Source organism: Terrapene carolina, unplaced genomic scaffold, assembly GCF_002925995.2.
Source record: "Terrapene carolina triunguis isolate 2854851 unplaced genomic scaffold, T_m_triunguis-2.0 Scaffold210, whole genome shotgun sequence".
NCBI classification, from domain to species: Eukaryota; Metazoa; Chordata; order Testudines; family Emydidae; genus Terrapene; species Terrapene triunguis.
The window spans coordinates 43,982,584-43,995,816 of NW_020664561.1; the positions used below are offsets into that span (position 1 = coordinate 43,982,584).

Consider the following 13,233-nt stretch of genomic DNA (forward strand, 5'->3'; position numbering starts at 1 on the left):
ACACTCCTCCTCTATTGTTTAGATCTTGTTTAGATCTTACTCCACTCTGAGCCTGGGAGTTTTAATTTTGACATGTGTATCCTGATGCCAATCCATGAAGGCAGTGGAGTTGGGAAATAAGGTGAACACAGGGCACCATGGTCAGGGGGGTGCTGTGGTCAAAAGGCAAGCAGCAGGGTGGCTTGGAGTGCGAAGACATGGAAGGGAGCTCGGGGCAATGTGGGGGGAGGCAGCAGGGCCCAAGGGTAATGGGGGGGATTCCTCCACCACTTTGGCCTTGTCCCTTCACACACTTTAACAAAGATTCTGGTGTCCTTGACCAGAGGTCCAGCCCAAGGAGGTGGTGAAGCTGCATGGCTTACTCTGGAGGAAGAGTGAGACCCCTAGGGTCTGGCTCACTGAAAGGGTCCTCCCAGAGACTATTCCAGAACTGAGGCCCTAGCACGGGGTGGGCAAACTTTTTCGGCCGAGGGCCACATCTGGGTGGGGAAATAGTATGCAGGGCTGGGGCAGGGGGTTGGGGTGTGGGAGGGAGTGTGGGGTGTGGGAGGGGCTCAGGGCAAGGGATTGGGGCAGAAGAGGGGTACGGAGTGCAGGAGGAGGTTCAGGGCAGGGGTGCAGGAGGGGTGCAGGGTGTACGAGGGAGCTCAGGGCAGGGGTTGGGGTGCAGGAGGGGTGCGGACTGTGGGAGGGGGCTCAGGGCAGGGGGTTGGGGTGCACAGGGGTGTGGGGTGTACGAGGGGGCTCAGGGCAGGGAGTTGGGGTGCAGGAGGGTGCGAGGTGCAGGCAGGGGGCTTAGGTCAGGGAGTTGGGGGGTGGGGTACAGGAGGGGTTCGGGCTCCGGCCCCGCTTACCTCAAGCAGCTCGAGTGGCAGCAGCGCACACCGGGGCCAGGGCAGACTCCCTGCACGCCTGCCCTGTGTCTGGCCCGGCACTGCTCCAGGAAGCGCTGCGGCCCCTGGGGAACAGGGGCGGAGGGCTCCGCATGCGCTGCCCTTGCCGCGCCTCCAGGTACCTCCCCCGAAGCTCCCATTGGCCATGGTTCCCCGTTCCTTGCCAATGGGAGCTGCGGGGGGCAGTGCCTGGAGGCAACTCATGGAGCCCTCTGCCCCCCCGCCCGGGGGCCGCAGGGACATGGTGCCAGAGGCGCCATGGGCCGGATCCAAAGCCCTGATGGACTGGATCCGGCCCGCGGGCTGTAATTTGCCCACCCCTGCCCTAGCATAATCCTGTGGATCCATGAGGAGCAGGAAAATATGGCCAAGTACTATTTGTACAAACTCCTGCAGATTAATAAAACTATCAAAATTTAGGGGCAAGATTATTGGTTGTTTAAATCAATCAACCCAAAAAGGTAATTAACTTTTTATGAAAGTCCTCTTAAGGTTGGGTTTTAAAGGGAACATAATTTAAGCTTTTACTGGATGCAATGCTGACAAAATAGTGTAGGTAAAATAAATCCACTAAAGTTATCAACAAGGGATGTCTGCTAAAAGTATGCACTAAACTAAAGACATCTACATTCTGTATAGTGTTTCAAAACTTCAAATAAATCCTTACAGTCCCATAAAAAAAATTAAAGTCTGTTATTGAAGGAAAAGCAGTCCTTAATCTGACATGCCCATCACCAATGGAACTGACTGCAGGATGGATCAGTCCAACCGTATTCACAAGCAGACACCAAAGAAAATCAGAGGACCAAAAAAGAGAGGCTAGACACTAGGGAAGGTACCTTTGATATGTATTAATATGTTAAATTAATGTTAAATCTTGAAACTACCATTTGATTCTCATAATGATTTCAAACTTTAATGAAAGCCAAATTGAAAACCATTAATTCTGCATCCATTCTTCTTATTAATATATTTTTCTTCCTTGGTATATAGTGAGAAACAGATCTAAAGGACATCTTTTGTAATATATTTTACGTGCTAATACTAATAAAACTCTTATGTAGTCTGTCACATGAGCAAAAATGTTTGATATACAATGTCCATCATTAGTGTCTTAATTATTTACGCAGGACAATGAGCCCTAAGAGTATCTGACGGCAGTGGAGAGCAGTAGCCTATTAGTATAATCCTAGCACATGGGCAAAAAGCTGGGCACTCAGTAAAAACAATAGAGCTCGAGACCAAATGGGTCAAGAGATTGGTGAAGATTTTAACTTTGTTATTTACAACTTCCTTCAACAACATTTACAGGAATATCAAGAATATCCAGTGTGACGTTGTGCAGTCTATATGGTTTTATAAAAACATGATAATAAGTGAATATAATGTAACTGGGATAGTTTTATAAAGATTTGATGATAAGTGAATATAATGCAACTGGGATATGCTTCTTGCAAAAGGTCTCTTGTAAGGTATCATTACAAAGCTCATGGTCTACTGAGTGTGATCATCCTATTTGTAGAAATGTACCACTCTTGTATCTAAAACTAGAAATATAAAACATAACTCTGAGGGCCTATTGTAATTATGTAAAGTGTGGACTATTAATGATGGTTTGGAATCTTGATGACTCTCATTAACAAGGACCATTGTCTGCAGATGGCTGTGTTTACCTGTTAGTCTTCCTGTATATGTGTGTGCTGGCAAGTGGGCAATGAAGTCTTGCAGTGACATGTGATCATGTCACCTGAACTGGAATCCATCTTTAACCTGGTGCTTTTCCAGTGAGGTGGGGTGGAAACTCAGAGGGACAAAGGGTTCCCGCCTTATGCAAAAGATATATAAAGGGGTAGAAGAGAACAAAGGGGACAGGAGCCATCATGAAGAATCCCCTAGCTATCACCTAAACTGGAACAAGAGCTGTATCAGGAGAAAGAATTGTGCCCAGGCCTGGAAGGTGTCAAGTCTGAGAAAAACTTACTGAAGCATCTCTGAGGGTGAGATTATCTGTATTCAGTGTGATTAGGCATAGATTTGCACATTTTATTTTATTATGCTTGGTGACTTACTTTGTTCTGTCTGTTACTACTTGGAACCACTTAAATCCTACTTTCTGTATTTAATAAAATCACTTTTTATTTAGTAATTTACTCAGAGTATGTATTAATACCCGGGGGAGCAAACAGCTGTGCATATCTCTCTATCAATGTTATAGAGGGCGAACAATTTATGAGTTTGCCCTGCATAAGCTTTATGCAGGGTAAAACGGATTTTTTTGGGGTTTAGACCCCATTGGGAGGTGGGCATCTGAGTGCTAAAGACAAGCAAACTTCTGTGAGCTGTTTTCAGGTAAACTTGCAGCTTTGGGGCAAGTGATTCAGACCCTGAGTCTGTGTTGGAGCAGACGGGAGTGTCTGGCTCAGCAAGACAGGGTGCTGGAGTCCTGAACTGGCAGGGAAAACAGGAACAGAAATAGTCTTGGTACATTGGGTGGCAGCTCCCAAGGGGGTTTCTGTGATCCAACCCGTCACATCCAGTTATCATAAATAACAACATTTTTGAAAGGGATCGTCATGCTGTCTGGAGTGACTTGTGACCGTGAGTGCCAACCTCAGAGCAGCCTGTCAAGGAGCAGGGCAGAAACCCCAAACTGGTTTATGTTCTATAATTAGATTTCCAAGCCAGTAAGAAGTGTGAACTCCTAAAGCACTATAACAGTCTTACCATGGAGTCACAGACAGTCCCATTGGGCATTCCAGTCGATCTTGCCACCCAAGCAAGCTGGACTATGTGACAGATGGACACTTACACCAAAAATCACAACAATATTCAGTAAAAAGCAACAGAGAGTCCTGTGGCACCTTTAAGACTAACAGATGTATTGGAGCATAAGCTTTCATGGGTGACGAAAGTGGGTATAAAGTGTTGCTTTTTTCAGATCCAGACTAACACGGCTACCCCTCTGATACTTAACAATATTCAGGTTACTTCCAGTCCCTGTTACCCCAAAATTTGGACCTCAGGCATTCCAAGAATGGTTTACCTAAGACTATGCAATTTTCTTTATTCAAAGGGGTAATAAGGTAGTGGTCCACCCTAGAGGAACTGCCAGGCTGTTACCAGGAGCTTGTCTCTGACCCGCAGAGGGCTCCCCTGAGCAAGCTAATCTTGCTAACCCTTGAAAGTGCACGGGTACAGCCTTCCGCTCAAGGATGGACACACAAGCAGTAGTTTTTCTAAAACAAAATAATATTTGTTTAAAAGAAATAAATAGTTACAATATATCTAATAAAGGAAGAAAAGAAAAGTACATAGAGCATAGTAAAACACAATAGAATTTCATTTAAAAATCATATAATAAAGCATCACAACAAAATAAAAGACACATAATACACAGGATATATACAGACCACATAGCAGTTAGAATGTAATATGCATCTAGAGACCCAGCATACGCAAAGGCCTTAATTTTAATGTTATAATCCGGGACATCCCTTGCCCGCGCTGCTTCCCGCCGCCCCCATTGGCCGGGGACGGCGAACCGCAGCCAGTGGGAGCCGCAATCGGCCGAACCTGCCGCGTCAGCAGGTAAATAAACTGGCCCGGCCCACCAGGGTGCTTACCCTGGCGAGCCGCGTGCCAAACGTTGCCGACCCCTGTAATATAATAAATATAATATAATATAATATAATATAATATAATGACCTTTACACATATATGAGGGATCATTACAATGTTACAGATTTAATACCAATATTTACTTAACGCTAACATCCTGTGAGTGGTGATCAGCCGTCGCAGAATTAGTGGGGTGGATCTCACTCGAAAACAGGCATTCGGCTTCAGTAACAAACACACCCAGGCACTCCTTAACAAGAGACAAATAAAAAAAATCAGACTTACATTGACACCCAGAATCCCTCTGTCTCGTCTGAGGGTGCTCTGTCAATGTTAAAGATGAGGGTGTCCGTGCCTGGAGAAGATAGTTATTGCTGTCTCCTTTAGGGTTATGGCAGTTATCTGTTAGCTGTTTCGTAACTGCCGTAGAAGCTGCTGCCCTCTAGAAGGTTCTACTGCTGTTGTCTCTGCAGGTAGCTACTTCTTGGAATCTTCTGTTCTTCAGCTCTTGTGTGTCTACAACATTCATGCAGCTCCGCAATCCATAAACCCCCCCCCCACCACCACCACACTTCAGCCTACAGGCTGTCAGCCTTATATGCTGGTTGCTCTCTCAAGGCCTGCTCATTAGCATAGATAATTAGCCAATCAGTTTTCAGAGATTATCATAATTGCTATTTCTGTCTAGCTCCTCCCCATTACATCATCCTATTTTTAGATAGCAAAGCTCCTCCCCCTGATGCCATCTTGGGTAGAGCTCCTCCCTATGACATCATCTTTAGCCTTAGCTCCTCTCCTTGAGGTCTTGAGAGAAATGTTGCATCATTCCCTATTAGTTGATGGAATTTTCCATACCCTAGCCCTGTGTCTTCCAGGATTATTGTGCCTGCCATTTTGGATTTCTAACTCTAAACTATTACTAATTACTATTTATCTAAAGCCTTAATCTTAAAACTAACTGTTGTTTTATTCAAGTCAAAGTGTCCTGATACTGTCACCACCTTAATTATATCAATGAGAAGATGATATTTTTACGATATTTAAACTTCTTTTCAGTTTTTCTTTTAAAGGTGTTGCAAAGTCTTTCAGAGCATCTAAAAGCAAAATCCTTCTTTACATCCCAAGGGACTTGTCACTTACCCCAGGTCATTTGTACTCAGATCTCAAACCAAAAACAACGCAGGCAGCCAATCCTGTAATAAAACTGACTAAAGATTTATTAACTACGAAAAGAAGTAAGAGAGTTATTTGCAAGGTTAAAACAGGAAACATACACACACAAATGAGTTACAGTCTTTAATTTTAAAAGGTAATATAAGCTTCTATAATAAGCAGCTGTATACGTCCTTTAAGGCTGACTCATGCCAAGCAGCATGGGGATCTCTTGTATATGTTTAGGAATCTTTGCCCTTCAGAGTCCAGACAGCATAAAGATCCCAGTTTCTCTTTGTCAGGGATTTTGATCCCATTCACCCCAGAATACAAGCCAATTGATGAGTTCATGTGCATGTTTCCCCTTCCTGGAGGAAGTGAGAAATGCAATCAACAAGGTCTCTGTCCTTTGATGCTACACAATGCCTCATTTGCCTTCAGCAGACCATCTTGTGTGCAGGACGAGCACTTTCCCTTAATTGATGCTCCTTTTCCTGTTTGGTGAGTTACACAATTACAAAGATTTACAATGCAAACACTCAATAGAACTTTATACCAGGGGATACAGATATTATACGTAGGATTAATACATGCAGCATCCTACAAGCATTCCTTGGCATGATCTGGCACCTTGTCTTCCCGTTTCACAGGGATATTAAAGCTCATGCTTCAGGACTTAATCCAGTTGCTAACTATTGGAAGCCAGGATGAGACCTAATGGGAGCCCACATCTGCTTATTGTGGGGTTCTTGCACCTGCCTCTAAAGCAACTGATACAGGCCACTGCCTGAGACAGGCTATGGCTATTGCCAGGATGGGCAGGGATGGTGTCCATAGCCTCTGTTTGCCAGAAGCTGGGAATGGGCAACAGGGGATGGATCACTTGATGATTACCTGTTCTCTTCATTCCCTCTGGAGCACCTGGCATTGGCCACTGTCAGAAGACAGGATACTGGTCTAGATGGACCTTTGATCTGACCCAGTATGGCCGTCCTTATGTTCCTGAGACTGGACAGGATGGACCTTGGGTCTGCTTCAGTATAGCAATTCTTTTACTCCTATGGGTTCAGATATAAAATAGACAAGTAATGATCAATGGTTGTTAACATCTGTTGGCTCTTTGGCCAAAATAAATTCAGTTGGTGAGCAAGGTCCAGTTCATGGTAGACAATTGTATTTAGGAAACCTCCCTCATAATTGCCACTCACTGATCTTCTCTGCTGAAAGACTAAACTACATACACACTCTCCCTGAGAGCTGTCCTTCCTGCCGAGTTGAGCCACATTGGTGGGAAGGGATGGGGAGATTTAGACTATGGATAACTTTAAAGGTGTGCTGTACCTTTTGGAGGGCTTTAGTTTCAGAGTTGCCAGTCCAACGCCATTCACCAGCACTATGCTCACTTTTCACTAAAAAGAAAAAAAAGTCAAGAAATGTTAGAATAAGGAGGTGAATGTTAATACAAGCCTCCTGCATAAATATGTTTGCTACCAAAAAATTGCAGATAGACAAGATTAGCATTGCTCCACAACTTCACAAATGCAAGCCCTTCCCAGTGTACTATTGGACTGGTCCAAAACCACAAATAAAATTAAAAAGAAGATCACACAGATGGCAAACACTTCCATGGTGCTCAGTGAACCAGGACTGCCAACAAGAAATTAAATTAATTCAAAAGCCCTCTCAAAAGCCTCACGGAACTTTGCACCTTCAACCATCAAAACAGTTATAAGCAATATCCATATCCTTCTGTATTTTTGACCTAAATACCACGATAGACTCAGCTTTCTGGGTATTATTGACAGAGAGCTGGTTCCATAGCCAAGTAGCATAATTTACAGGAAAGGACAGCTCACAGGCTTTCCAGAATATATTAAGGGCAGGCCAAATAGCCATTTCAGAGCTCAGCGGCCACTTAGTGGCATATGGTGATAGAACACCAGTCGCACATTACAGCACAGCTGCTAATGGGACTTGTTTGCAGGGCCGGCTCTAGGCACCAGCAAAACAAGTTGGTGCTTGGGGCGGCACATTTTTAGGGGTGGCATGGCTGGCGCCAGAATGCCGCCCCTAAAAATGTGCCCTGGCCGGCCTAGCTCACCTCCGCTGCTGCTGCCGCTCGCGCGCCACGGCGCGCGAAACAGCTGATTCGCGCGCCGCGGCCGCTCGGGGTCTCCCCTCCCTCCCAGGCTCTCAAACCTGGGAGGGAGGGGGAGATCCCGAGCAGCCGCGGCACGGGTGCCGCTTCTCCCCCTCCCTCCCTCCTAGGCTTGAGAGCCTGGGGGGAGGAGGCAGGGCTGGGGATTTGGGGAAGGGGCGGTGTTGAGGCGGGGCCGGTGGTGGGATAATTAAAAAACGGAGGGGGGCGGCCAAAATTGTTTTTGCTTTGGGCGGCAAAAATCCTAGAGCCAGCCCTGCTTGTTTGTAAATGAAAATGTTAAAATCTATGGGAACAATCACTGGAAGCCAAATCTAAGATGATTTAGAAGATGATGTAATACATAATTAAAGTGAGGTGGCATTTTGGTATTAGTAAGATATCAAGCTGCAGCATTTTGTTTAAGCTGTGAATACCATGATAGGGAAACCTGCACCTAGATAAAAGGAACACTTTGTTTAGAAATAACAATAGCTATATATTTAAGATCAGAGTGTAGGGAAGACCACTGCAACCTGTTGTCATACCAGCCTTCTTTCCTACAAGGATTAACATTTCCTAAACACCATGCCAGGCCAAGGACAAAGATCTTAGTATACTAAGAGCTCTGACACAGAGGAGAAAACAGTGTCACACAGATGAAAAAAAAAATATGACAGGTCCCAAGAGAGTCCCTAAGTAGAGTGGAGTTATAGGACAGCCAGTATCATTCACTATTAGTGGGTAAACAAAACAAATTGAAATCAAATGCAGGGTTAAATCTACCCTCTGAAAATCAGTTCAAAATAACAGTAATAAAAGTATTTGAGATAGATGACAGTGAAATGCCAAGCTAAATTGATGAAAATAATGATCCATTTTATAGATGATATAAAGGGTTTGTCCTTCAGTTGATATTAATAAAAGTATCAGTGTGACTTTCATAATGAACAGATATGGAATAGCAGATTTTATTCAGATGGAGTATTTCCATACAATAGGTTGCTCCATGCAGAATTTGCCCTTTTCCTTGCTGTATCCACTTTTTAATCCTGATCACGGGAAGGAGAGGACTTTGAGCTTTCATCTATTATTTTAAAGCAAATTCTTTTCACTGATTGTGTGTGAATATACACAAAAATATTACAATATGCAATTATTCAACCTAATATAGCTAGTAGTAAAGGAGTCAATTATGTAGTGGATTATGGTGGTGCCCATTACAACATCATAATTAAGGTTACATTCTGATTTGCATTTAAAGTAGGACTTCAACCTCTTTGTTTTATATTTTAAAAAAAAAAACGTGTGTGCCTGCCCAAAATTTTCAGCACATAATCTCCAGATTATGCTTGAATTTTCTGATGAGTGCCAAGAAAATTGTTCAATTAGCTTTTGTGCACTAATCAGTTAAAAATTTGCCCCCTCCCCCCCCAAAGTTCACATTCTGAATTTCATGTTTTTTGTGTGAGGGGAGAAAAGTGTAGACAGGCCAAAAAACGGTAACTAGTGGGGGGAGGGGAGCCCTCTCAGGTTATGTAATTATTTTGTGAATTCACACACACAAAAAGAGGTTTCTTCATCATAATTTTGAATCCTTACACACCATAGTCAGCTGATGTGATGGAGAACCATATTTATGTCAACTTCTATTGTTTTTTGAGGTTGTATGAAGAAGAGTTTTTGAACAGTTTTGTAGATCAAGATCTTCATTGCAGCATGTCATACCTCAGCTAGGTCCAGGACCTGCATGAAACTGTTCAGCCATTTCACTACTGACTCCTGAAGCTTCAAGGTGTCCAGGAACATTGGCACAATAGCTGTTGCTTTCCACTTTGAGATCAAGTGCCTCTCTCCAAGCGTTGCCCATTCCCATTCAGTTTCCTCTGATTGTTCACAACCCCATCATATCTTTCATCTAGCCCTTGTACTGCTCAACCTGAACCTGAATGTACCTCCAAAACTGTGCCAACCTATTCAGCTGCTGCTAGATCTAGCTTGAAGTTCGCATTCTGCTTACTCTTCCCAGCAGTCAAGTTCAGGTATTCGTAATTATAATATTATTTATTTATATTACAGTAACACCCATAGACCTCAGTCAGGATTGGGGCACCGCTGTACGAATACATTTGAAGGCCCTGCCCCAAAAAGCATGCGGTCTAAGAAAAGAACGTACATGACAAAGATTCACAAGTGAGTAAGCAGTTTTACCATTTTTGAAATGATTACGTCTGCTAATTACTATCTATCATATTTCAATATTTTAATACTAATTACAATATGTAAATGAGTTGGACAAGTGCACCATACACTAATTTTTCTAATATTAACGTCTCATTTTGTGCATTTATTTTAAACTCAGTGCAAAATAACAGTGACTTGCGTCTGATGAAGTGGGCATTCACCCACGAAAGTTTATGCTCCAATACTTCTGTTAGTCTTAAAGGTGCCACGGGACTCTCTGTTGCTTTTTACAGATTCAGACTAACACGGCTACCCCTCTGATATTTTAAACTAGTTTCACTGAATTCAGTGCCAGCAGTTGGAAAGAAATGTATAGATGCATGATTTTAGTCCTTACATAAACTTGCTTCTCTTATAACACTCAGGAACCATGAAAACTGCACAGATTATTTTTTGCACTATTTGCCAAATTCCAGCAGCTTTCCTTCTGTATGCTGAAAAGCTAGAGTGTTCAACATGCATCCATGCTTCAATTTTATCCACCAAAAATTTCAGCTACCAATAATAGTTCTGATTCTGATCTCACACCAGTTTTTTGACTGGTTTAACTCCACATGTCTCCTTATTTACATTTGTGTAATTGAGATCAGAATCAAGTACAATATTTTTAACATTGCCTACATACATAATGAATAATGCATAATTAATCCTGATTTTTTTTATTTTAAAAATGTCTAAAGAACATCATTCGCATTTTATTGTGCTGACAAATAGAACAATTATAAGATAGTTCTATGCATTTTAATTTTTCCCTCTCATCTTGGCCCCTCTTATCTGACCTGTAATATTTTGTTTAATGCAGAAGAAAATCATGTAAGTCATTGTTTTGCAGTTCATTGAAAATATAGCCAAAATTAAGTGTCAACATTTGTGGTCCCTTGTGGTTGATGTGTATTAATGTTGCTGATGTTAGACAGACAGCATTTTGCTAATAACTTGTAGATGACGTGGGTTGTATAACTTGGATTTGAAAGGACTTTGGTGAGCTCTGTAGTTCTTTCATGAAGCTTTCTAAGGGTACGACTTCACTTACATCCGGGTCCGGATGTAAGCAATCGGTTTTCTGAGTTCGATTTATCGCGTCTGGTTAAGACGCGATAAATCGATCCCGGATCGATCCCGGAAGTGCCCCGGATCGATCCCGGAAGTGCTCGCCGTCGACGCTGGTACTCCAGCTCAGCGAGCGGAGTACGCAGCATCGACGGGGGAGCCTTCCTGCCGCGTCTGGACCGCGGTAAGTTCGGACTAAGGTACTTCGAATTCAGCTACGTTATTAACATAGCTGAATTTGCGTACCTTAGTCCGAAGTGGGGGGGTTAGTGTAGACCAGGCCTAATAAGCAGAACTTTATCTTTAAACTTTCTGTTTATCTGTAAATATAAAAGAGTTTAGCAGAAGGAGAGGGGATCACGTGGGCATGGCACAGAAACTAAGAAGCACCTAACAAGAGGAAGGGACTAAATTAACAATTTCATTAGAAGCTCTATAAGTGCATTGTCACATGGATGTGGGGAAGCTCTAAACCTCTTCTCTCCAGAGGAATGGCAAACTTGATATTGGCAGGACACTTGAAACATACAACTTTTAGACACTGCTGCTACAAAACTGTCCTCTCCTTGCCAAATGACCATAACAAAATTGATTGGGATACAGTTTAGAATAAACACAACAGTCCTTGGAATGTCTTTCCCATGATGACAAGGACGAGGAGGAACGAGCAGCATGGTGGGGGAACTGAGTACTGCTTTAGTCACAAAGTAAACTTTATTACCAGTGCAGAATGGTGACAGCAAACTTCAGCCTAGTTTATTTTGAGGGCAGCTTGAATATCAAAGGGATTTTTTCACCAGTTGGATTTTAAGACTATAGCACTGTCTCTCTCTGGAGTACTTTTCAAAAATCTAAAAAAATATTTTTTCTGGATTAACTTGAATCATAAGCTTCATGTGAAACATATTGAAGCCATCTGTGCTGTTTTGGCTACTTGCTTTTTTTTCCAGATACCTTTAAACATATTTTAATTGACTTCAGAGGGACCGCACCAGCATAACTGAGTGTAGAATTTAGTCCTATTGAAACTGACTTCAGTGGGACCTCACAGGCATAACTGAGGATAGAATTTAGTCCTCTGTTTTCTTAGTGTGGTTTGACCGAGCATTGTGACATTCAGCTAAGACATTAGTGATGATTATTAAACAAAGTAGGTTTCAGTTCCAAAACTGATCTCTGAATATGTTTTTGAGAATATCTAACCAAACCAATTTCTTAGGAAACTCTAAAAGAAAATGAAGTGTGACATCAAAAAGGAACACAGTGTTTAAGATTACATTTCAAATGAGAAGTCGAAAAATAAAATAAAAAATGTACTTCAGCCATCACTGAAGTTTAAAGTTTAAAGGCTAGATGACTTGCACATAAATGTCCATTGTACTTTTAAGGTTATTCCGGACACTCTTTTCTATTAAAAAGTAATATGAACTCAGCAAAAATGGAACTTAACATAAAGTGAAACCTATTATGGAATGTGCTCCCAGATGCCCACAGATTGTGCCTGATCTTCTGCATTCTTTGCTAATGAAATCAACTAGAATTACAGGTGTGCACTAATGTCTTGTCTGGAATTATTCCATATGAAATTTGAAAAAGAAATTAGTCTGTTATATGAACTGTAAGACTGGCAACCAAAAGTTCAAATGCAATGTTTTCCAAATTCTGATAAGCACAGTGTTTTGCTTTGATGCGCTAATTGGATATAAGATTACAAGCTTAATCATGGTTTGATTTTCAAATTGATTTTCAGTGTAATCTTTCAATGTTATGCTTTTTCAACTCGTTATTTCTTCATTCTTTTATGAATGTTGCCTAGACATACCTCTTCTGTCTTGCTTCAACAAACCACTTTACAATCCTTGCTTTTATCTTCACCTTCTTTGGCATTATAGTAAAACTTGTTAGCTAAATTTGCTACATTTAGCTAATATTTGCTACTAATTTGGTAATTTCAACTATGAACTATTTATTATATTTCTAATTGTAAATATAAACTTGTTTTTTGCTAAGTATAATGGCACCCAAGTATTTCTGGCATTATCCACCGATGAAAACTATTTTGGAGAGAAATTAAACAACCTAGTTGCTTTCCAAAACAACTCGTTTTCTCAAACAAAAAAGCATTGTTAGTAAGTAGAA

At 42.0% G+C, this 13,233-nt stretch overlaps 1 pseudogene; it reads right to left on the reverse strand.

Moving 5' to 3' along the window:
- LOC112114246 overlaps positions 1–12,981 on the reverse strand; it is a 95,858-nt pseudogene extending 82,877 nt beyond the window's left edge.
- Between the last annotated feature and the right edge of the window lie 252 nt (positions 12,982–13,233).